This window comes from Eptatretus burgeri, chromosome 18 (genome assembly GCF_056783735.1).
Source record: "Eptatretus burgeri isolate ZD-2024b chromosome 18, Ebu_testis_v1, whole genome shotgun sequence".
Lineage (NCBI taxonomy): Eukaryota > Metazoa > Chordata > Myxini > Myxiniformes > Myxinidae > Eptatretus > Eptatretus burgeri.
The window spans coordinates 35,398,812-35,424,851 of NC_140978.1; the positions used below are offsets into that span (position 1 = coordinate 35,398,812).

At 43.9% G+C, this 26,040-nt stretch overlaps 1 protein-coding gene and 1 pseudogene across 1 annotated transcript in view; one reads left to right on the forward strand and one right to left on the reverse strand.

Annotated features, from left to right (window-relative positions):
• LOC147008869 (metabotropic glutamate receptor 8-like) overlaps positions 1-26,040 on the forward strand; it is a 579,707-nt gene that overhangs the window by 204,818 nt on the left and 348,849 nt on the right. The gene's annotated exons all lie outside the window — the stretch shown is intronic.
• On the reverse strand, positions 16,758-25,386 carry LOC147008870 (uncharacterized; annotated as a pseudogene).

Here is a 26,040-nt window from a genome sequence, read left to right on the forward strand (position 1 = left end):
ACTTATCTTACGAACACCTCGACCTCTGCAATAGGTCGACTACCGGGGGAATGGGGGGATTATTGTGTCTGAGATAGAGTTTGATTCCAAACTTTTATTACTTAGGTCATCGGGAACATACTTCGTACAATTGATCGTATGATGGTTACATACGTTTCATCAAAACGTGCGTCTGTTCAAACGGGCCGAGGTCATCTGAAAATGTCTCGACATGAGTCCTTACCACCTGTGCAATTTTTTTTTTGGGGGGGGGGAGAAAGAGTCAAGGCTCATGGAAGAGCTGGAACACTGGATCAGGACGCAACATGACAAAAGCAACAGCAGGAAGAGAAGGGGGAAATGTCAGCAGCTGGTTCGAGGGACAGAAAATAATGAAGATGGACAACAAAGGATGTGCAGTAAAGGGTGAGAAGTAGTGGGGAATGCAGGTTGTGTATAATATGGATACAGAAGCAAAATTTTGGGGTCGGAGTGGTTGGGGGGGGGGGTGGGAGTTTTAACGGGTGTAGAAAAGATGGTTTTGGATGGGGGATGATTTTAGATGGTGGAGAACAGCTGTCTTGACGACCTGGAGTGAAAAATGACATTGAGGAGAGTGTGGAAGTTGTTTCCATGGGTGGGGAAAAAAGAGGAATGAATGAGGGGAGGAGAGAAGCTATTCTGCATTTTAATAGTTTCACCAAAAGTGGGTTGATGGTGGACTGTGTGCACCCTGCAGAAACCTGAAGGTGAAAAGCACCAAAATGGCAGAGGGTGCAAGACCAGAAAAGAGGTGGAAGAAGACAGGAAGATCAACAAACTGTCCGTGATGGCAAGGTGATAGGCCCATAGAATCGGCTTCATCGTGAGAGGTTTCAATGAATTTACAAGCTTTGGTTTCCATAGCATCAAGTTAAGCAAGGTATGAGGAAGGGGAGCCAACCCAGAGGGGAGAGCAGTACTCCATAAAGCTGCGGATGAAGCCCTTGCAAGTGGATCGGAGTTCAGGTGTGCCAAGGAAGGCCTTCGTACGATGGAGGATGTCCAGTCGGCGACTAGCTTTGGCGACCAATTTTGAAATGTGGTTTGCCCAAGAAAGATCATGGCTGATAGTGAGACCCAGGAGTTTGAATGACCGAACTTCCTCAAGAAGATTGTTAAGAAAGTATATAGGAGGATTTGAGAGAGAGACTACCAGACAGACAGACAGACAGACAGACAGACAGACAGACAGACAGAGATGGATGGATATAGATATACATGGAATGATTTTTCAGGATTAATAGACAATACCCAAGTGCTTGACCAATTTGTGATTTTGTCCAGGCCTGAAGAGAGGAAAGAGGTTGCTGCCTGTCTTCATGAAGGATGAGGGATGTCATGGCACATGGTGTGTCATCAGCAAGAAGATAAATGATTTCCCAGAGAGTCAGAGATATCGTTCATGAAGATTAGGAATATGATGGAGCCAGGAACACTGCCTTGAGGTATTCCAGCCTTGACTGGGAGAGGAGATGAAAGAATGCCGTTGAAAGCCGCTCGTTGGCTCCGTGAGTTGAGGAAGTCAGCAAGCCATTGTTTGTTGGCATGAGATACCACATGCAGACAGTTTGGAGAGCAAGGCGGGATACTAGTCTTCATTGAGCACTCGACATAGGTCCAGTGAGATGGCCATGGTCTCATGCCTGACATTAAGGGCCTCCATCCATTGTTGAGAGAGTACAATTAGCGTGTCCTCCAGTGACCTGGTCTGAATCCGAATTGATGATCTGAGATGAGGTCATTGGAGAAAAGGAATGAATTTATGTCATGTGTGATGATGGATTCCATGACCTTGGTGATGATTGGAAATAAGCTGATCGGTCTTTGTTAAAGGGATCCATCTTTGCACCATTTTTATGTAATTCAGTGATGTTGGCTAACTTCCATGCAAATGGAATATGACGGAGGGCAAATGACAAGGTGAAAAGGCAGAGAGGTAAGTGCAAGAGCAACGGAGCAAGTTTTTAGGATGTGCGGGCTGATGCTGTCCGGTCCAGTTCCAGAATCAGTCGAGGGTTGCCAAAACATCTCCACCTTCTTAGGCGCAAAAGACGGAGTCCAGGAGCAGTTGGGTACCATATGGAAGGATGGGTACAGAAAGTGAGTGGTTGTGGACACAATATTTGGAAGCAAACACAGGATTGAGCCATTCAGCCTTATCGTGAATGGTGTTGACTGTGATGCCATTTATAAAGAGGGAAGGGACGGAGGGGGAGCAGACTCCAGAGAAAGACTTAGCAAGGTGATATAAGGTTTTAGAGGAGGGAGACGTGTTTGAAAGTTCAATCTTAAACCTTCAAAACTTGTGTCGCTCCTCTCAAACCCGGTGTGAGAAAATCATCGCTCATTTTTGTCCAGGGTGTGAGTTCACGATTTGTATTAATTGTGGGATTCATTGATGAATCTTCATACTGTTGACAAAATGAATTCAAATCTATTTAGCGAATGTACGTTTGGTGGGATTTGATCATGAATTTGAGTCCGCTGGTTACGTCATGAGTGAGATGTGTCTACTGGTAGTCTGGTACACTGTGGCGTAGCCTTTTTGAAATGCCTTCTCGGATCTACGATATCCACCAGCAAATTATTGCAGAGGTATAGCTGGCTTAATTTATGCTCCGTGGTATGATGCACTCATTGACGTGACGCCCTGCCTGTGAAGTACAAGGTTGGCAGTTTGTTTTTGGATCAGGAACTAAACCCAAACTCGATAGCTCAAAGGCGGGTCCACCACCTTTGGGTGATCCTGTCTTCTTCCAAATAAAGCGATGAGCAATTTGTATAATAAATGAAGGGTTTTGTATGAAATTTTGGTTTTAGCCCATGTTTTCAAGGCTGAATAGGAGAGTGTGAAAATACAGAGGGGTCGCCCGCCATCTTGACGTGGTTTTCTGCTAGTTGCCTTCTAGCCTGAATTAAATATTGCATTAAATCAGACTTTGTCCACCTTTATTTACACACCGTAACCCACGACTTCCAAGTCCAAAAAAATTCCACAAATTTCAGAAATTTAATTAATAATACAAAACTAGAATATCTTGGTCGGATAAGTGTGTCCACCGCATTGAGTTAATACTTGTTGGAAGCACCTTTGACAGCAATTCCTGCTGTGAGTCTGTTGGGATAGGTCTCCATGAACTTTGCACACCTAGATTGGGCAAAATTTTCCCATTCTTCTGTACAAAACTGTTCAAGCTGAGTTAAGTTGTGTGGGGAGCATTGATGGACAGCAATCTTCAAGTCATTCATGAATTTAGGTCTGACTGGGGCCACTTTAGTGTAGCTTTGGCTGTGTGCTTCGGGTCGTCGTCATGCTGAAAGGTGAACTTCCGTCCCAATTTTAGCTTTCTTGCAGAGGGCAGCAAGTTTTCCTCCAGGATTCTTCTGTGTTTTGCTCCATCCATATTCCCTTCTATCCTGACAAGTGCCCCAGTCCCTGCTGATGAGAAACATCTCCATAATATGATGCTGCCACGACCATGCTTCGCAGTAGGGATGGTGTTCTTTGGGTGATGTGCTGTGTTGGGTCTGTGCCCAACGTAACATTTTGCATTTCAGCCAAAAAGTTCCATCTTGGTTTCGTCAGATAACAAAACTTTTTGCGACATGTCTTCATAATCTCCGGAATGTTTTTTTGCACACCTCAAATGGGACTCAAGGTGAGATTTTTTTGAGTCATAGCTTCCTTCAGCCCACCCTACCATACAAGCCAGACTTGTGGAGTGCTTGGGATATTGTTGTCACGTGCACACAGTGACCAGTCTTTGCCATAAAGGCATGTAGCTCTTTCAAAGTTGCCATTGGCCTCTTACTCGCCTCTGTGATCAGTCTCTTCCTTGCTTGGTCATCCAGTTTGGATGGATGGCCTGATCTAGTCAGGGTCTTGGTGGTACCATACGCCTTCCACTTCTTCATGTTTGGCTTGACTTTGGTCCAAGGGATATCCAAGGCCTTTGAAATATTTTTATACTCATCCCCTGATCTGTGCCTTTCCACAACTTTACCCGGAGGTCTTTTGAAAGTTTCTTGGTGCTCATGGTTGAGTCTTTGCTGTGAAATGCACTACCCAGCAGAGGAAATCGACAAGAACAGCTGATTTTATTCTGAAACTAGAAGGGCACTTGGTACAGCGCATACCTAAACCTTGTAATGCCTGATCCACAAGAACATATCGGGCCCAATAAATACATTTTTGAAATATCAGGCTACGTATCGTTTTTGGCCCCATCTCTCAATGGTGAAGAATCACTTTAAAAATTAAATAATTCTCACATCCAGATCCGGATCCGGATCTTCACCAAAAATGAATCACTTTTTCCTTGTCACACATCCAACATGGCCACCAAGTTTCATCCGAATCCGCCCACAACCTTTTGAGATATCATGCTATGTATCATTTTTGGCCCTATCTCTCAATGGTGAAGAATCACTGAAAAAATTCCAGGAGTCCAATCCGGATCTTCATCAAAATCTCATCAGTTGGTCGTTGTCACACACCGAACCTGTCCATAAAATTTCATCCAAATCCGTCCACAACTTTTTGAGATATCCTGTACACAGACAAACAGACAGAAAGGGGTGAAAACATAACCTCCCTCACCTTCGGTGGTAGACGTAAAAATCAGAATCACTATAATTAAACACAGGTGGAGGCCAATTAACTTGGTGTGTGATTTTGAAGGTTATTGGTTCCACCTGAGATAATTTACAATTGCTATTATATTGGGGGGTGGACACACTTATCCAACCAAGATATTCTAGTTTTGTACTTTTTAATTAATTTTCTGAAATTTTAGAATTTGTTTTTCACTTGGAAGTTGTAAGCTAAGCTCCAATGTGTAAATAAATGTGGACAAAGTCTGATTTAATGCAATTAAATTTCGGGTGACAAGGAAACAAGAGGTGAACATTTTGAAAGGGGGTGTAGATTTTCTCGAGGCACTGCAGATGACAGTACGTACGAGTTCCCTTGCAAGAAACTTTGATGCAGAAGGAGGCCAATGAGGCCCATCAAAGGCTGCACAACTATGATCAATGTATGGTTGTTTGTCCATACTCTATCCTTCTTAAAGTTTAGTGTCGTGCAAGGAAGCAGCACGGACCATTTTTTAAAAGTCTTTGGTACGTCTCAACCAGGGTTTGAACCGCTAACCTCCCGGACCCAGAGCAGACACTCTAACCATTAGGCCACAGAGTTTGTTAACCTCCGCCATCTTCGAAGATGGTATGGATGGAGGTTACTGTTTTCACCCCTTTCTGTTTGTTTGTTTGTTTGTTTGTGAACACTATTACGGAAAAACTCCTCGACGGATTTCGACGAAACTTGGTGGGGGGGGGGGGTTAGGTATGGTCCAAGGATCATGCCATTAAATTTTTGACTTGGTACCCCCCCTCCTAAAAAAAATTGTAAGAGAATTTTTTTTTTTGCATTTCTACATGTTTTAAGTGATTTCCAACCGCCCCCCCCAAAAAAATTGTTACCCCCCCAAAAAAAAATAGAGAAAAAATGTTTTTTTTGCATTTCTACATGTTTTAAGTGATTTCCAACTCCCCCCCCCAAAAAAAAAATTGTTACCCCCCCCCAAAAAAAAATTGTTAGAGAAAAAGTTTTTTTTTTGCATTTCTACATATTTTGTGATTTCCAACCCCCCCCCCAAAAAAAAAAAAATTGTTACCCCCCAAAAAAATTGTTAGAGAATTTTTTTTGTTTTTTGCATTTCTACATATTTTAAGTGATTTCCAACCCCCCCCCCACCCAAAAAAAAAAAATTGAGAAATTTTTTTTTTTGCATTTTTACATGTTTTTAGTGATTTCCAACCCCCCAAAAGTAATTAACCCCCCCCCCGCGCAAAAAAAGGAAAATTTTTTTTTTGCATTTCTACATGTTTTAAGTGATTTCCAACCCCACCCCACCCCCACCAAAAAGAAATGTTGGAGAAAAGAACTATAACTCTCAGCACTGTTGACATATTTTATGAATAAGATATTAGGTTCACTTGAGTGACCCAGCAGTATTGGCGGCGGAGGTTTTGCACTCTCCCGAGTGCTCCCCCTCGAGTTTGCTTTGTTTTTGTGCAGGGAGGGCAGGGGGAAGGCAGTTGTACATTGAAACAAAATAATGGGGTGACTGCTTTCGGATATTTAACTTTAATTTTTACCTGCACATAAGGACCATGTTCTTGCACAGATAATGCACATCCAGACTGGTTTTGCTCTTTTGGTTCCTCTTTTCTCCCTCTTGTGGAACCGCCTTGCTGAGGCTGTTCAATCCCACGCTGACCTTCAGGTCTTCAAACAAGCGGTGCGCCGCTATATCTCATCCCTATCCACAATTTTGGGTTTGTTTGTTTTTTACACCATTGACTCAACCTGGTCCAACCCTCTTACTTCCATGTTACTGTCTTTCTTCCCCTCCTCTCTCTCTCTCTCTCTCTGACTCTTCCTCCTCTTTTTTGTTCATTCATTCACTTGCTTATTGTGAATGCCTGGTGTCGGCTTAATGGTTCGGGTCCTGAGTTCAAATCCTGCTCAGCTGTTGAATCAATACTAGGTGGGGTTAACTCGGCCTCTCATCTTTCCGAGGTTGGCAAAATGAGTGCCAGCTTGCTGGTATCTTGTGTCAGAGTGGCAACCTGTCCAGGATTGTGCCCAATAGCCAAGGAGACTGCTTAATCAGTACCAACGCTCTTCACAGAGTATGGTCCCAATCTCATCCTCCTCCTTATTGTGTCCAATATTTGCCCCACTGCCCCATTGTTCCTTCATAACCCTCTGTTACCTTGCTCTTCCATGAACCTCGATCTTGCAAATTAAAAAAGAGGAAGATGTACTTTTATAAACACTCATGCCAACTTTCCAAAAAAAACAAACATTTAACATCCTACAATGGTGATTACAAATTTTTTTATACAATATCGAGGCTCATATAAGAGCTAACACAGAACGTATAACAAAGAGAGCAGGAGACAAAAGGGGTGGGAGAGGGAAACACAAAACAGTGGAGAAGAGAGAAATGAGGAGATCTGTGGAAGGGAGAGGGATGGGGCAGGGTACGTGGGATAAACAAGATGGACACTACAGGGACTTTCAGGAAGGAAAACAGGGAATTTGAAGGAGGTGTGTTTGCGGTGGATTAGCAGGTGTAGAAAAGATCATGGTTTTGTGAGGGGGAAAAGAGGTGGTGGTGAACAGCTGTTTTGAAGACCTGGAGGGAAGAGTGGGATTGAAGAGAGCGTGGGAGTTTGTTCCAGAGGTGGAGAAAAAGAGAAATGAAAGAGTGAAGGTGAGCAGTGATTCTTGATTTTGGGAGTTTTACCAGAAGGGGGTTGCTGGCGGACCTTAAGTACCCTGCGGAAATATGGTGGGGGTGGTGGGGGGTGTGGGAGACATATCTCAGACAGAGCAGGGAGGGCAAGGCCAGAGAGGAGACAGTGGAATACAGAAAGACCACCGACCTGTCTGTGTGAGACACCCAAAGACAGCTTCATCGCAGGAGATACCAATGATCCCAAAAGCCTTGGTTTCCACAGCGTGAAGCTGGGAAAGGTGTGAGGCAGGAGCACCAGCCCAGAGGGAAGAGAAGTACTCCATCAGGTTGCGGATGAAAGCTTTGTACGTGGTCAGGAGCTCTGGTGTGCCAAGGAAGGACTTTGCACGACGGAGGATGCCCAGTCCGCGACTGGCTTTGGAGGCCAGCTTGGAAATGTGGCTTTCCCAGAAAAGATCATGGCAGATAGTGAGACCCAGAAGCTTGAATGAAAAGACTTCTTCGAGAGGATCGTTGCAAAAGTAGACGGGAGGGTTTCCAGACGGTCGTTTTGGAGAGACATTGTGAGAGTGTGAGATTTGTTAGATTTGAAAGACATGTTCCAAGTGTTTGACCAGCTTGTGATTTTATCCAGATCTGCGGAGAGTGAAGAGGCTGCTGTTTGCTGGTCTGAGGGATGACGGATGGTATGGCAGAGGGTGGATTCATCAGCAAAGAGATAAAGAGGATTTTTCAGAGAGTCGGGGAGATCATTGATGAAGACCAGAAAAAGAACTGGGCCCAGACACCGCCTCGAGGAACTCCAGCCTGGACAGCAAGAGGGGATGAGAGAAGGCCACACGTTGACTGTGACGGGAGAGGAAGTCTGCAAGCCATGAGTGGAGATTGCCTTGGATACCATAGGAAGAGTTTGGTGACCAGGGCAGGGTGCCAGACCATATCAAAAGCACGTGATATGTCTAGGGAGATAGTTCAGATCTCATGTCTGGCATTGAGGACCTCCATCCATTGTTGGGAAAGCAGAAGCAGCATGTCCACGGTAGAGTGACCTCTTCTAAATCCAAATTTTATGATCGGAAATCAAGCCATTGGAGAAGAGGAAGGATTTGATGTCAGAAGCGATGATCGGTTCCATGACCTTGCTGATGGTTGGGAGCAGGCTGATTGGTCTGTAGTTGCAGGGATCTGTTTTTGCACCTTTTTTATGCAGAGCGGTAATCGTTCCTGATTTCCTAGCAGATGGCAGATGACCTTGAGCAAATGAGAGGGTGGATAGAACAGAGGGAAGGTGAGCAAGAGCAACAGAGCAGGTTTTTAGGACACGTGGGCTGATGCCGTCTTGACCGGTTGCAGAATCTGAGTCGAGGTTTGACAGCAAGCTCTCCACCTTGTTGGGAGAAAAGGACACCGAGTCCAGAAACAGCTGAGTGTGACTGGGAAAAGTGGGTACAGAAAGTGATGGGTTTGCGACACAAGATTTAGAAGCAAACACGGAGTTGAGGCAGTCAGCCTTTTCATGTGCAGTGTCAGCTGTGCAGCTATTTGAGGTAAGGGGGGAAGGGATGCAGGGAGGGGGAACATACACCAGAAACAGACTTAACCAGACACCGCCAGGATTTAGAGGAGGGAAACAGGTTTGAAACACGTCATTGTTATAATTAATTAACGAATGTGGTTGGCATTCCTTTTCTTTGTTCCAATATACAATTTTAACATTGCCTAAAGGATGTTTAAGAGTCAACCGCAAATTATTCACCGATACCACCTGTAGGCCAGACCAGGCAACGTGGGCAGATCACGATCTTCTCCCTGAAGCTCACGGATGAGTCAACTGAGTTTATATTTTGGATATTAATTAAATGTGGTCACTCAGATGGCAGGCTCGCCGAGAGATGAGCTGCACGTGCATCTGAGCTATCAAGCCAGGGTTCGAACGTCGACGCAGTTACGAACCGTCATCCTGGCATTTTGCATGCAGGGTGATTCATCATAAGTATGTGCTCGGGTGTTCCTTCCTCTTTTTTTTTTAAATTCAGATTTTCAACACTCTCACCCCCATCATTTTGTTCCAACTTCCAAATGAATAATTCAAACCAAATGTTATCCAGATTTTTTTAGCATTTACAGATTGATCAATGAAGTTGAAGTTTTACCTTGCGGCTCACATTGTATCTGCATATTCTGAATATGGTGAACCTTTCTTGGTTGCATCCCTCCTCGTGGAGTGAGATCGACGGCACCTGGAGCTCGTGCAAGAGGGATTTCCAACTCATTATATCCGTACGTTTAGGAGACAGTTTAAGGTTACCGGACGTGAGGAAAGAGGACTCTATGACATCAGCATCTTTGATGTTTGAGTCCACTTTAGGGCGTCATTAACAGCTGCTCTGCTCCGCACAATGACCTTAACTCCCGACAACAACATAAGAATGAAAAGGTGAATTCTGCCATTTCAATATCTGCCCGCTCTAAATTTTCTGGACATCTACGGAATCTCATTTGGTTTTGACATCCTTTGATTCAGTAGTATTCACAGAGGAGCTGGAGGACGTTTGATTGTTCCACAATACAAAGTTTGCACATTTCAAAAGAGGTCCTGGTGCAGTTGTACGCCGATAGTATCCGGCGAGATTTACCTGGGATGAAGTGTGGTTACTCCGTTTGGTTTGCACGTTCCAGACGATACCCATGTGGCCATAAGCCATTATTGCTCGCCATTTTCCGATGAAAGCGTTCATATCACTGGATTCTTCCATTCATGCAGTACAAGCACCATTACCGAGGCCACCAGCAAAGGGGCTCTTTGAGGGTAATAGATGGTGGGTGGCATACAGTGGCATGCCGGGGAATGAAGCGGGCACATTCACAACAAAAGGCTATGAGCCTGGCTGGCCTGGGAACAAAATTTACCATAAAACGTTCGCCAAACATCATTGAAAGTGAGCCGCCATTATAAACAGTGGCACACAGAATGAAATAAACCAACTTGAGGTTATACAAGGCAAAGTTCCACAGTTTCCTCGGCGGAAACATCTTGACGCCTGTGTGGGAAAGTAATAGAGATTGTGAAATGACTTCAGCATCGTTAATTTAGCGTAAAATGGCTTTTTAAGTGTGCTGTTTATCGGCCTCTCTGATGGACATCAGAGTCTTTTCTTCCTGATCGTAGGGCCCAAAGTCAGCCGCACGCAAGCAGGTTAAAAAGCAAAAGTTGAAAATGGCGTGAAGCCTTATACACAGGTTATTTATTTATTTATTTATTTATCTTTGTACACGGCCTGTGGCTGCTGGCTGCACCATTGCTGGGAGTGCGGCTGCGTCGCTGATGCAGTCAGTGCGTCCTGTTACCGGTAAGCTTGGTACTCATTTTGCCGACCTCGGAAGGTTGACAGGCTGAGTCAACCCCACCCGGTGTTATTTAACGGGACGGCAGGGGCTCCAACTCAAGGCCCTAATATCTTAGGCCAGCCAACGTTGACCGTTAAGCCAACACCTGGCTTTGCACACAGGTAATCGCATGTAACGACCGATGTGTTTTGTGTACCGTTGCACCTACAATGAAACGGCTTTGAATTACCGTAAACTTAGTGTGCGTTGCTGTGTAAACGCTTCATTCCCACGGTAGTACCTGGTATTTCATGTTGATTGTTATATGATGTTATTGTGAAGGCATCAGCATTTCCACCTGAAATTATTCTGTGCTCACTCGGTGGCAGCACCTGGGACCTCTTGGTTTTTGTTTTTCAACATCAGGTGCATTGTGACTAGTGCGTCACACGCAAGGCATTGCTGGACAACTTGCACCATCCCTCGGCTGGATGTTAAGCCGGGTGTCCCGTCTGCCCTAATCACGGATGCCAACAATCACACGGTGTCTTTTGTGAAGATTACAAAGACGAGTTATTGCCGGCATCCTGAAGAAATTCCAATTTTCGGTCCTTGTCCTGGCTGCTGGGAAAGCAAAGGCAAACCACCCAGTGTAATCTTTACCATAAGTTGGCTTTTGCACCAACCGAACCTGCCTCTGGGCAGAGCACCACAGGGAGAGAAGTCAGAGGTGCTTTGTGATTGGTGGAACATGCTTTGTTCGTTTTCTTTGATTGTGACCTCATATCATCCTCATTTGTATGTTCGTTACTAAGGAAGAGTAATTGGACTAATTAAAGCCTGCTATTGGCTACGCTTAAAGTGGCTGGCTTAAGATCTTAGGGTCTTGAGTTTGAACTCCTATCGGCCCATTAAATAACACCAGGTGGGTTGACTCAGCCTGCCATCCTTCCGAGGTCAGAAAAATGAGTACCAGCTTACCGGTAAGAGGGGGAACCGCATCAGCAGCACAGCCATGCTCCCAACAATGATGCAGCCACAGGCTGCACATGAAAAACTAATAATAATAATAATAATAATAATAATAATAATAATAATAATAATAATATTGGACTAACTCTGCATGCACAGGCCAGTTGAAGAAAAGTGCTCGACCCGTGTGATTGACCTATAGAAGAGTTTGCCCTGAAACCACCTCCGGGATTGTTAACAACTACATTGACCACAACATACCCAGGCTTAGCAGCTAAGTACCTCAAGGCCATCCTGCCGGCCCTAAAACAAGCTTAGAGGACCTCATGGGTCAGAGATGAGTATGGTAACATCAAAGTTACATCCTGTTGGATTTCTCATTGGTTAAAATAGTTTGACCTCTTTGCCTTCACAACATTCAGCTACATCATGGGCATCACTAACAACAGCACAAACGATTTCTCAAAGGAAAATATAACAAAAAAAAAACAAAAAAATATCCAATTATTTTCCATGAATAAAGTGTCCACTTGTTCCTACTGGGATGTGAGAAATTTTAGCACGGTAATGGAAAAACTGGACAACCGAGTGGACTTCAAGCATGTGTTACCATCTGTCTCCTCGCACCTTATTTATGAGCATATAAATGTGGCCTTGAGCGATGGGTTAATCATCGTTTTAGGTCCCGTGCGCCCGGGGGCACAGCTTCATGTCGTCAGAGGAAAAAGGCCTTTCCATCACCTGGTGGAGGGGGCTCAACATCATTTGCAGAGATAATATCCACTCTGCGTCATCCACAACCCTCCATACATTGGCAAGCCATCATGTGGGTGGCCTCAAGAGGAATTGCGGCAATTTGACGATGATGTTTTTCTGCTGAAATCTCAGCTGTCTCATCAACACCATGCTGTAAGGACCTTGCTTGGGTTTATCTCTGGAGTGACTCACCATGCCCTCATGCTATGAACCTCATCCTCAGGGGCTCAACAATAGCTGCAGTAGGTATGCTGCACATATCCGAACTCTTCAGTTTTGGGACTTGATCTCCACTCAAACCTTCTTTGTTTTCGTTTGAATGCAGCACAAGACCTCAGGGTAGTATCATTGGCTGAGGGCAGGGTTGTGCGGCTAATGCAATGCCCTCTGCTGGTTGGGGCAGGAATTAGTCATTTGTTCGGAGTGCCGGAAATAGCTCGACTACTCTCCGCGAAGGACACCGTGGGATCTTTTGCGTCCACCAGCAAATGTTGGCAGACAGGACACCCAGTTTAACCTTCATCCAAGGGACAGCACACACGTTGATGAATCGCCCTGCTTCTGAAGCACCGGGGTGACAGTTTCTAGCCAGGTTCGGATTCGATTCAAACCCAGGCGCGTATGCGTACCTTCAGACCATCCTGTTGGCCCTCCTGTCACGTCAAACCTGACTACATGAAGCTTCCATTCTGATGCTTTGCCAAAACAAAACGAGCAGGGAGACTATAAATGAGGAGAATCTGTGGAGAGGAGGTTACACAGTTGAATGTGAATGCATTGAGAGGATGAATATGTGCATTTATAGAAGGATGGCTCAGGTAGTTGCACACTCACCTCCAAGCTGCTTGTCTCTGGCTTTGATTCCTGGTGGAATCTTTCTGATGCAGTGCAAGCAAAAGCTACTGTGACGTGGAACACACTGTTGTTTATTTGAAACATTCAGCCAGCCGTTCCCACTGCAGTCACGTAAACAGGAATGCTCACATGGTGTCCTTTATAAGGGTAGAATTTTTTGGTCACAACCACAACCCCAAGAATCCTGTGTTTTTGATATTTGATGTGCAACTTCCCCTCAAAATTAACTTTCTTTCGCAGGATATCCTGGACTCACTCGTCTCCATCCATGGTTAGTTATTGGAGTGCTTAGACAGAACCAAGGACTTCAACGCCGACGAGCCTGGCAGTTCACTCAAGCAGATTGGCAGGGACTGCAAGCAGCCATCTCTCTTCAGGACTGGTCTCCAATATCTGTTGCCCCTGATCTAAACTCAGCCTGGAAATTCTTCCACTGAATCCTGCGTGCTCTCATTCACGGATTCATCCCATCTCATCTTCAATTTTCCTAACCTTCTTCCCTCCCAGAGAACATTGAATCCTGTGGTGAGGCAGTTGCTCTAAAACAACTTGCCTTCTCTTCCTGGTGGGCAAATCCGACCAAAGGCAATCTCGGTGCATTCCACAAACTCCGCAACAAGTGTGTGTCCACTCACAGGAGAGCCAGAAAACAAAATCTGTCCAACCTCAAGAATTAACTTTCAAACTTGTCTCCCCTCCTCTAATACCTGGTGGTGCCTTGTCAAGTCAGTCTCTGGTGCATGCTTCCCTTCCATCACTTCCTTCACTTCAAATGGCACCACAGCCGACTCCGCTCCTGAGAAGACCAAATGTCTCAATTCTGTGTTTGCTTCCAAACTTGTGTTCCCCGACCCCTCACTCCCGGTACCCACCTTTCCCAGTCATACCCATCTGCTCCTGGATGCTGTGACTTTTGTACCTGAAAAGGTGAAGAGGGTTCTTTTCTACCCTCGACTTTGACTCTGCAAATGCACCGGACAGCATCAGCTCATGTGTCGCAAAAACCTGCTCCGTTGCTCTTGCACATCCCCTCTCTCTGCCTTTTCACCCTGTCATTTCCAATAGGTCATCTTCCATCTGCTTGGAAATCTGCCAACATCACCACATCACATAAAAATAGGACTGCCTGTCCTGAAGCTCACCTGTATCAGGAGTGACAGTCACTCAAACCCCCTGCAGACCTCCTTAGACCCTGAATGTTTTATGCCATGAACAAACTTTGGTACATCAAGGGTGTTGAAAGTTGTGGTCAAGTTTCATTGAAATATTCTGTGTGTAGTTCAGAGAAGAGAGCAAATACCTATTTTGGGGGGGTCAGAACCCCCCTTCCCCCTCCCCCCATAGACACCCTCAATGAGCGCAGATTTTGATGCAGACTATACACTTTGGCACATCACGGGTGAGGAATGTTGTGGTCAAGTTTCATCAAAATCGTCTGTGTAGTTTTGGAGATGAAAGAAATACCTATTTTGGGGGTCAAAGTCCCTCCCCCCCCCCCCTTCGTAGACACCGTTCATGAGTGCAGATTTTGATTTAGTTGATAAACTTTGGTACAACACTGGTGATGAAGGTTGTGGTAAAGTTTCATAAAATTGTCTGTGCAGCTTTGGAGCTGAAAAAAATACCTATTTTGGGGGTCAAACTCCCCCCCCCCCATAGACCCCTTTAATGAGGACAGATTTTGATGTGGTCGATACACTTTGGTACCTTAAGGGTGATCAATATTGTGCTCAAATTTCATCAAAATTGTGTGTGTAGTTTTGGCGAATCATCAAATACCTATTTTTTTTGGGGGGGGGGGTGGGGGTGGGAGAACCAAACCCCACTCTGTAGACCCCCTTTATGAGTGCAGATTTTGATGTGGTCGATACACTTTGGTAAATTACGGGTGATCCAGGTTATGGTCAAGTTTTATCAAAATTGTGATGTAGTTTTGTAGAAGAGAGCGAATACCTATTTTTTTGGGGTGGGAGGGGTCAAATACCTATTTAAGGGGATTCAACCCCCCCACACCTCTGTAGACCCCTTAATGAGCGTAGATTTTGATGCGGTCGATAAACTTTGATACATTATTGGTGAAAAATGTTGTGGTCAAGTTTCATCAAAATTGTGTGTGTAGTTTTGGAGAAGAGAGCGAATACCTATTTTTGGGGGGGCGGGAGGGGGGTCAAACTCCACCCTGTAGACCCCCTTAATGAGTGTAGATTTTGATGCGGTCGATACACTTTGATACATTATTGGTGAAAAATGTTGTGGTCAAGTTTCATCAAAATTGTGTGTGTAGTTTCGGAAAAGAGAGCAAATACCTATTTTTTTATTTTGGAGGGGGAGGGGGTCAAACGCATAGACCGCTTTAACGAGTGTAGATTTCGATGTGTTCAATAGACTTTGGTCCATCACTTGTGAGGAATGTTGTGGTCAACTTTCATCGAAATTGTGTCTGTGGTTTCAGAGAAGAATACAGATACCTATTTTAGGGTGTTCACACCCCCTCCCCCCCATAAACCCCCTTAACTAGTGCAGATTTTTTGTTCGGCATCAGATATGAAGCGTGTGGCCAAATTTCACGAAAATCGTGTGTTTGGTTCAAGCGATAATGACTGAAGTGTTTACGGACTGACTGACTCACTCACTCACTCACTCACTCAGTCACTCCAGACACTGCTCAATTTCATGAGGTCACGTGACTAAATTCCAGGTGGCTTAAAAATACTTAAATCCTGATACCCTTAACTACAGACCTGTCAGCTTCATTACAATCCTCAGCAAGGTCATGGAATCTACCATCATGGTTGATATGAAATCCTTCCTTTTCTCAAACAACCTCATCTCAGATCACCCAGTTGGATTCAGATGAGGTCACTCCACCTTGGACATGCTGCTTCGACTCGCCCAGCAATGAATGGAGGCCCTCGATGTCAGGCATGAGACCACAGCCGTCTCTCTGGCCCTATCTCGAGCATTCAATACAGACTAGCATGGCATCCAATGCCAACAAACAATGGTTTATAGGCCATATAGGGCATGCAGTACATATGTGTTTAATTTTCAATTTTCGTGCAACAATGATGGGGGCAACTTAAAACTTTAATGGGTTTGTGGAAAATGTGTCACTGATTAAGAATATCCCATGTCCCCACGCACAAGGAGTGCTCAGAAATTTATAACGAGCAGTTGATAAAAATGCATATTAACAAATGGTACATGAAGTGTATGATGGCTTCCTGGCTTTTTAATCAGATTGTTCAGTGAACATGTTATTATCTGTTGGGCTTCATAAATTTATCACGTGCATTTATAATAATAATAATAATAATAATAATACTAAGAGTATTAATGATAAGAATATATTATTATTTTTATTATCATTAACATTTATGCGCTTAATCTCGTTTGAGCCATCAGCACCCACACAAACTGAAACAAACCACAAACTAAACCACACACAACACCAACACCGAGAGAAAAAGAGGCAGGGAAATTGGGAAAAGTCTTGAGTGGAACAGATGTTTTAGATTTAATGAAAACCCATTAACAAATGAGACTCCAAATGTATGATCATGGGACTGTGAGGTTCTTGTTGTCAATAGATAACTTCAATGTTAAGGCAGCATTAAATAACATTTGCAGACAGTTTGGCTGGGATGCATTGCTACCTCTTTCAATTGGTTAACTGCATCATCTGTTGAACTTTCTGCAGAAGTAGTGTCGGTGTCATCAACAAGTTCCTGGGCTAGGTCTTCTGCACAAAGTCCTTCACTGAAGACGATGTCACTCATGCTTCTATTGGCGGGCATGACAAACACAAGTTGCGGGAATGTTCTTTGCAGACGCGTCATTAAATTCCAGGTCCTAATAAGGAGCATCTACATTTTCAACCTCTTTGATCGCGTGGATAAATATACGGTTTAATCTCGACAAAGTCAAGATTTCTTTATTTTGAATTAATCTTTTTTTCACCCTTTCTTCACTGAATACAATGAAAGCATTCGTATAGCCACTCTGAATGGGTGTCAAAGGCTTACACGGCTTACTCAGGAACCTTGTGTAGGCTCTGTGACAGTCACGATGGTACTGCAACTCACGGGCTACCAAATCTTCACCCTGTATCTGCTGTAGAAGTGCAATGTCTTCCTTTTGCTTCGCAGCTTCCAGGAGCTGCCCACCACAAATAAGCTCACATTTCACTAACCTTACAATTGACCTTTTACCAGTTATATTATTACGTTTGTACTTGTTTGAGTGGCAAATTATGAACTTCTCTGGAAGCATGTGACGTTTTCTCCACTCTCGTTGGCTGTCCTTGCCATCTGAATGAAGCACACGCTTTTTGGCTTGGCTGTCCTCCGTGTAAGTCACTCGGTTGGTTATCCAGTATGTTCATGTCTGTTCCTGTATTTCCATTGATGAAATGATAGAAGATGCAAAGACAACTAAAGAGAATGCAATTAGATTGCTTATTTATTTTAAATGTAACATTACAATATTAGATAATAGATATTGTATTGTAAATTTTTTTTTTTAAATCTCAAAACACCTCTTTTGTAGCCAGAATATAGTATGCCTTTTATGAGACAGGCATTTCAAAATTCAACATTTTCCATAAATTTCTGGAAAATTGGCTGAAATTAGATGAAATGGACTTTGTGTTGTGTAATTTCTCCCAACAAATGTTTTCATTCTCTCCTTACATTCTCTGCTTACAATACAAGCCAGCATGCTATAGGAGGGGCGGACGTAAGTAATTTTTGCGCTTTTGTGAGAGAGGGACCAGCGATGCCGGTTAAAACAACAGCATTTCCATGTTTGTTGACGTAGGATTTCTTTGTAACCAAGCGAATATTTCCTCACTCTTTTTTCCGTGAAATTTATACTTACAATATCATAAAAGTATACATAGCCTCACTTTCGAGGCTACAAAGAGATACGAGGTGAATTTGAATGAAACACACATGGAAGGGAAGGCTGTTGTATGCACAGCTGCTTCGCTGATCCCCAGTTAACAGATTTGCAAAAGTTCCTGTAGTCTACGTCTGCCCCCCTCCAATAATGGCTTTAAGTTTAATATCAAATAATTGACGGTTATAATTCCCTGAATAACCATGATTCCAAAATTACAGTAAAATTGTACTACTACAGCAAGTTGAACATGATACAAAGTCACTAACTTGGTCTTCCACCAAATCATCATCATCATCATGAATGATGCATCATTCACAGGTCCAATCTAAAGGCCCTGTCACACCTTGACGATTTAGCCAGCGTATGCCTGACGTATGCAAAATTTGGCTAAAACGCTGGCACACGTCGAATACGTTATGGGTAAGATTGTATACGTTAAGAGCACGCTGGCATACGTCGTAGTACGCTGGCTTTTTTCATAGTACGCTGGCTTTTTTTCGTAGTACGCTGGCACACGTCAAATACGTTATGGGTAAGTTTGTATACGTTAAGAGCACACTGGCATACGTCGTAGTACGCCGAGGTGTTAGACAAATTTTCCATGCTTGAAATTTTTCGACGTATGCCAGCGTATGACTCACGTTCCGCATAACGCTGGCCATAAGTTGTAGGCACGTTACACGATCGTTGACCCACGTCAACACACGTTACTTGTAAGTTACTCATAAGTCGAAACACGTCAAGGTAAAGGGGCTGTCACACCTTGACGATTTAGCCAGCTTATGCCGATTTATGAAAAATTTGTCTAAAACGCTGGCACACGTCGAATACATTATGTATACGTCAGGTGCACGCTGAAAAACACTACCGTAGGTCATATTACACTGGTTTAAAACGTTGTACTTTTTGGTTGTCCAAAGAATTTTGCATGCTTGAAATTTTACGACGTACTCGGCGTTTGGCTCACACGTTCCGCTACGCTGGCCATAAGTTGTAGGCACGTTATGCGATCATTGACACACGTTAATTGTATGTTACTCATAAGTCAAAACACATAGAGGTATCATTCGCGTACCCGAAACTTATTTCTAACCTATGAGTAACGTTTTGTAAGCACGCTACACGAACGTTGTTCACACTTCGCAACACGCTACTTGAAATTTCCTCATACGTCGAAACACATCAAAGTAATGTTTAGGGTTCCCGTGACTTATTTATAACCTATGAATAACGTGCTTGGGAATTATTACGCTATGCATACGCTAGACTATCGGTGGGCATAGGTTGTGGATGACTAAAACACGATAAACAATCGTTGGTATAACTTATCTATAAGTTATCGAAGCGTTCTGTGTTCATTACTAGTACATTATGCATTTGTCAAAGTCGTTTTAATAATTTAAAAAGTAAAACAAATAAATATTTCATCGTGGGAATGAGGAAAAAAAATTAGCCGAAAAGAACATCGAACAATGGTGCAAAGTTGTCTCCTATTCGTGGACGATAAGAGGATCCATCATCACCCACACCCTCCCCATCACGCTCACATACTACTACTGACATAGACATACGACTACTACCAATGCTACTACTACAACTACTACTACTATTACTACTGTCATGCACACCAACTACTACTAATAGTATTACTACTACTGATACGACTGGCATTGACATCTACTCAACATGGATTCTGGAACAATGATGGGTTCCTCTTGTGAAGCCCATTTGTATACACCAATACGCCATTACACGGTAGATGTAAGTTAGAAACACGTTCAGTAAGTGCTGTGGTCGTCTGGAAGACGTCAATCTAATTCGTCTACATACGACAATGTGTGTTTCAGATACGTTACACATAGGTTCATAGCATGTTACTCAAAGGTTTGAAGCACGTTACACTTAGATTCAAAGCATGCTACACAGAGGTTAAACGCACGTTACTCATAGGTTCATAGCACGCTAGTCATTGGTTCAAGGCAAGTTACAAATAGGTTCAATGCACGTTACTCATAGGTTTCAAGCACGTTAAACATAGGTTCAGAGCACGCTACTCATAGGTTAAAAGGATGTTACCCATTGGTTGAAAATTAGGTTGCGGGTATGTTAAATATTACCTTGATGTGTTTCGACTTATGAGTAACCTACAAGTAACGTGTGTCCATCGTGTGTAAACGATCGCGGAGCTTGCCAGGAACATATGACAATGCATGCGGAACGTATTAGCCATACGCCGAGTACGTCGTAAAATTTTCAGCATGCTTGAAATTTCACGACGTATTACACGTACCACGTAATATGAAAGCATACTTCATTGTTTTCCAGCCTACTCTTAACGTATACACAACTTACCCATACCGTATTTGACGTGCGCCTAGCGTTTTAGACACATTTTTCATAGGCAGGCATACGCTGGCAAAATCGTCAAGGTGTGACTGCGATGTTGACACTTCAAATTCTCAGGCGGTTATGATTTAAATCGGCGTCCGGCAGGTTCTTAACAGGCTACGCCACGAGTTCGCCGGCGATACGTTTAGCGTGGTATGCGTAAGTTAAACTATCATTGGGCATAGGTTGTGAATGCCGACAACTGGCTAAGCATTCGTTGGTAAAAGTTATCAATAACACAACGAAACGTTCTGTGCCCGTTACTAATATGTTATGCATACGACCAACACGTTATGAATATGGCCAAAACTTTAAAAAAAAAATCAAAATTTCAGCGTACGCCAACGTTTTACATACATTTTTATACGTTGCCATTGCTGGTTAAAACGTCAAGGTGTGACAGGGCCCTAATGGTTAGCGTACCCGAAACTTATTTCTAACCTATGAGTAACGTGTTGTAGGCACGTTACGCGATCGTTGACACACGTCGACACACGTTACTTGTAAGTTACTCATAAGTCGAAACATGTCAAGGTAATGGTTAGCATCAGTGTTCCAGACTCCCTGGTTTTTTTTTTCTTCGGTATGACGGTGATGTTGACACTTCGATCTCGAGTGCGGTTGTAATATAATATAATTAATAGGCTGCCGATCAATGATTTAAATCATAACCGAACTAGAAATCGAAGTGTCAACATCAACGTCATGCCGAAGAAAAAAAGAAAAAAAAAAACCAGGGAGTCTGGAACACTGACACTAACCATTACCTTGACGTGTTTCGACTTGTGAGTAACTTACAAGTAACGTGTGTCGACATGTGCCAACGATCGCGTAACGTGCCTACAACTTATGCCAGCATATGCGGAACGCGTGTCATACACCGAGTACGTCGAGTAATTTTCAACATGCTGAAAATTTCTCGACGTACTCGGCGTATGACGACGTATGCCAGAAAACTACGACGTATGCCAGCGTGCTCTTAACGTATACAAAACTTACCCATAATGTATTCGACGTGTGCCAGCTTGGTTCGGCAAATTTTTCCTACGTCGGCATACGCCGGCTAAAACGTCAAGGTGTGACAGCGGCTTCACACTTCGATGTCTAGTGCGGTTAAGATTTGAATCGTCGAGCCGCAGCCTATGAATAGCCTACGCCATGTGATCGTCGGCGATATGCTGCCACGCTATGCATAAGTTAGACTATCGTTGAGCATAGGTTGTGAATGCTGACAACACGCTCAGCATTCGTTGGTATAAGTTATCTATATGTGATTAAAACGTTCTGTGTACGTTACTAATACGTTATGCATACGTCAAACACGTTATTATACACCGAAAACTTTAAAAAAAAAACATCAATGGTTCAGCGTACGCCAGCGTTTTACATACATTTTGACACCTTGCCATACGCTGGCTAAAACGTCAAGGTGTGACAGCCCCTTAACGTTACACAAGTTAATTTTAAAGTCATTATCAATGCATGGTGGATGAGTTTACACATTCCTTGTCCTTGAGAAGTAGATTTATTTGCAAATGACTTCTCTTTTCTTCTGATTTTACTGATGTCACAGAAGCGCTTGTCGCAATTGTAGTGGTTGCCATTGTTACTCGACGGCGAGGGTTGAGCCGTAATAAATGTAGCAGTATCGTGAAAATCAATACCAAGCTTTGTTGCAATCTCGGTAACTATATCACTCTCTTTGCAGTCGTAATTCACCCATTTGATAGCGAAATCGACAAATCGTTTCCACGATTCATTATTGAACACGATGAAGTTACTTTTTGTTGGAGAATCTACGTGCATAACGCAAAATTTTGAAGAAAATGTACGATCCGCCGTAGAACTGCCACCATCTTTGGTTCGCAGTGCAATGGCACGGCGACAGTGATTGGGTTATTCTGTGAAACTACGTCATTATTTTCACTGAGCGTCAAATACGGTAACGCCGATTGGCCTATTTTATCACGTGAATCGACTGGTCAGCAAAATTTAATGTGACGTTATTTACCGAAATTATTCGTTTTTTACGCTTTTACGAGCAATTTTTAGGATTGGCGACACACATTTTCTAAATGCTTATAATATTTTTTGAATTCTTGATCAAGAATAAAGTTGCCCCCAGTAATGTTGCACGAAACAGAGTTAGATACGGACGTATTGTGGTCCATTACTGACTTCCTATGCCTGGTGTTGGCTTAATGGTTAAGGTAGTGGGCTTGGGATCGTAGGGTCCTGAGTTCAAATCCCGCTCAGCTGTTGAATTAACACCAGGTGGGGTTGACTCTGCCTGTCATCCTTCCGAGGTCGGCAAAATGAGTGCCAGCATGCTGGTATACTGTGTCGGAGTGGCGACCCGTCCAGGATTGTTCCCAATAGCCAAGGAGACTGCTTTGGCGGCACCAACGCTCTGCACAGAGTATGGTCCTAATGGATGGATGGACTGACTTCCTTGACTCGCATAGCCAACGTGTGGCTCTTAACAGAATCCTTTCATCTCCCCCTCCCAAAAAGGCTGAAGTGCTCGAAGACAGTGTTTTGGGCCCAGTCCTCCTCCTAATCTTCATAAGTGATCTCTCTGACTCTGGAAAATCTTCTTCATCTATTTATTGATGACTCCACCTTCTGCTGTGACATCTCTCATCCTTCAGACAGACAGGCTGCAATCTCTTCCCTCTCTTCAGACCTTGAAAAATCATAAGCTGTTCAAACACTTGGAATATGTCTTTCAATCATGAAAAAATTTCACTCTCACTCTCACTCTCTCTCTCTCCAAAAGGACGGTCTGGCAAACCCTCCCATCTACTTTCTTAACAATCCTCTTGAGGAATTTCAGTCATTCAAGCTCCTGGTCTCACGATCTACCATGACCTTTCTTGGGCAAGCCACATTTCAAAGTTGGCCTCAAAAGCCAGTCACCAACTGGGAATCTTACATCATGCAAGGTCCTTCCTTGCACACCTGAATTGCTATTCACTTACAAGGCCTTCATCTGCAACTTGATGGAGTACTGCTCTCAACCCTTCTGGGCTGACTCCTCCACCTCACATCTTGCTCAGCTTGATACCGTCCTTCAATATAATCGGAATCTAAAACAAAAACAAGGCCTTCGATATTATTAATATCTCCTGTGATGAAGTTGAGTCACTGGGTCTATCACTTCGCTATCGAAGACTGGTCGGCGGTCTCTCTGTCTTCCACCACTTCCTTTCTGGTTTTGCACCCTCTGCTCTTTCCTTGCTTTGTCTTGCACCCTCTGCTCTTTCCATGCCCCCACCCCAACCCCATCATGTTTCTGCAGGGCACACACGGTCCACCATGAACCCATTTCTAGTTAACCTACCTAAATCCAGGATCACTGCTCACCTCCACTCATTCATTCCTCGTGTATCCTGCCTGTGGAATCAACATCCACATTCTCTTCAATCTCATTCTTCCCTCCAGGTTTTCAAGGTGACACCATCTCAAGTCTGCCCCAATGCAAAACCATGATGTTTTCTACCCTCATCCCCCTCCCCCCCCCAACCTCACCCCAATCCTTTACTCCTTCCAAATTTCTAGTTTTCCCTCCTGAGAGTTTCCTTCTGTATCCATCTTCTCTACCCTATGCATCTTTTCCTGCACCTCATTCCTCCCCACACCCATTGCTTGTACAAGTCTATCTTGCATGGCCTTCAACCTTGGTGTTGGTGTTTCCCCCCCCCCCCTTCTCCCAACTGTTCCTTTTGTCCCGTTGTGTCCTGCTCCATTCATTGTACTAATTGTAGCTCTTCCACGAGCCTCGGGACTATGTATCTAAAATAAATAAATAAATAATAAAAATGGATGTGCGCATATTGATATGCAGACTGTCAGGAACTCCCTTTCCCATAGCACCCCCACATCCCCCAAGTCCAATCCCATTCCAATGCTTTTTTAAATATACAGCTGGATACGTTCCCCTCTCCGCAGCAATGTCTTGTCTTATATCAGCATGATCTACCGCCCTGTTAACTATGATGACCCTGTGTAGCAGTCCTTCACAACCAACTTCGACTCCCTCCTATCTTCATACCCCGAGATATCTTTTCCTCATCTGTGCTGTCGTTAACTGACTCCATTCCAGCTGGCTTGGAATCGGTCCTCAAACTACTGCCCATGGTATTGCTGTGAAAGGGATTTTACAACACTTCAGACCTTAACCAATCAGTTGGAGACCCAGTCCATATTACCCTGAATGGCTCCAACTTTCTGCTTGACCTGATCATGTCCAACTTCCCCTCCGTCCTTTCTTGCTCTCCCGTAAGTTCCCATTGGCTTCTCATATCATGTAATCTTGAAGTCTTACTGTCATGTCAGAAAGTTGAATCAGGGAGATTGGTCTGGACTGCTGGCCACCATATTTTCCCCTGATTGGCCTGCTATCTCATCATTTCAGGACCTAAGCAGTGCTTGTGACTCATTTCTCAATACTCTACTCTCTATCCTTCATCGGATCAAGCCTTCATGCCTCCAGCTAGCCCACCCAACAACCCATTCCTGGTGCAACTATTTCATGCAGTGAAGCAATTGCCAGAAAGCACCTTCCCTTGTCTATCTGAAAACCTAACCTCAATAATGGGGACCTGCCATCAATCCATAAAGATTGTAACCATTGTCTGTCCTCCGACATACAAGAGCTTGACATCAAGTTCACCTCGTGGTCCATTTAGACTCACAGGTCTCTCACCATCCAAAGAGAAATGTTAGTGGCTATATTGGGCGAGTCTGCTTGTGGTGAATGCACCTCATCTATTCTTTCGCTTGTGAAGAATGTCGTCATCATCATCGTTACATGTGCAGCTTGTAGCTGCTGGTTTGCATCTTTGCTAGGAGTGCGGCTGTCCCTCTTCGTGCGACTCCTCGCGAAGGATACCATGGGATCTTTAACGTCCATCAACTAATGCTAGCAAACGAGATGCCCAGTTTAACATCCAACCGAGGGACGGCACACACATTGATGAATCACCCTACCTGTGAAACTCTAGGATGACAGTTTATAACTAGTTCGGTGTTCAAACCCAGGCAAGACAGCCGAGAGGCGAGTGTGCGTAGCGTACGTCGAGGCCATCCTGCCGGCCCAACACGGGGTCATGATGGACATTACATACACTGCATCCGATCGAAAAAAAAGGCCAGTTGTGATTATTTATTCTTTGTTATTTTGTTTGCCATGAAGTCTTTCTTGACGAAACCTTCATGAAGCTCAGAGCAAACTGCACCAAGATATCCACATAGGTTTATTAACTTATATTTTACTATGATCAACCATGTGATACAAGATGCAAAAACAGGTTTCCAAGATCAACACTGAACTTCCAAACACCCAAGCATGCCTCCTGAACTGTAGCCTTCCCATATTTATTTTACAAAGGATGTACAGTCAGTCGTTTCGACAACTTTCACGAACGCAGGTTATCGCTTCCCTCAACTACATTGCCTCCACAGTTGGAACCAACAGAACGTTGATTGAAGCACGCGAACCACCATGGGAAGCAAGGACGGTTGGCATTCTTTCATCGACATTCTCTTG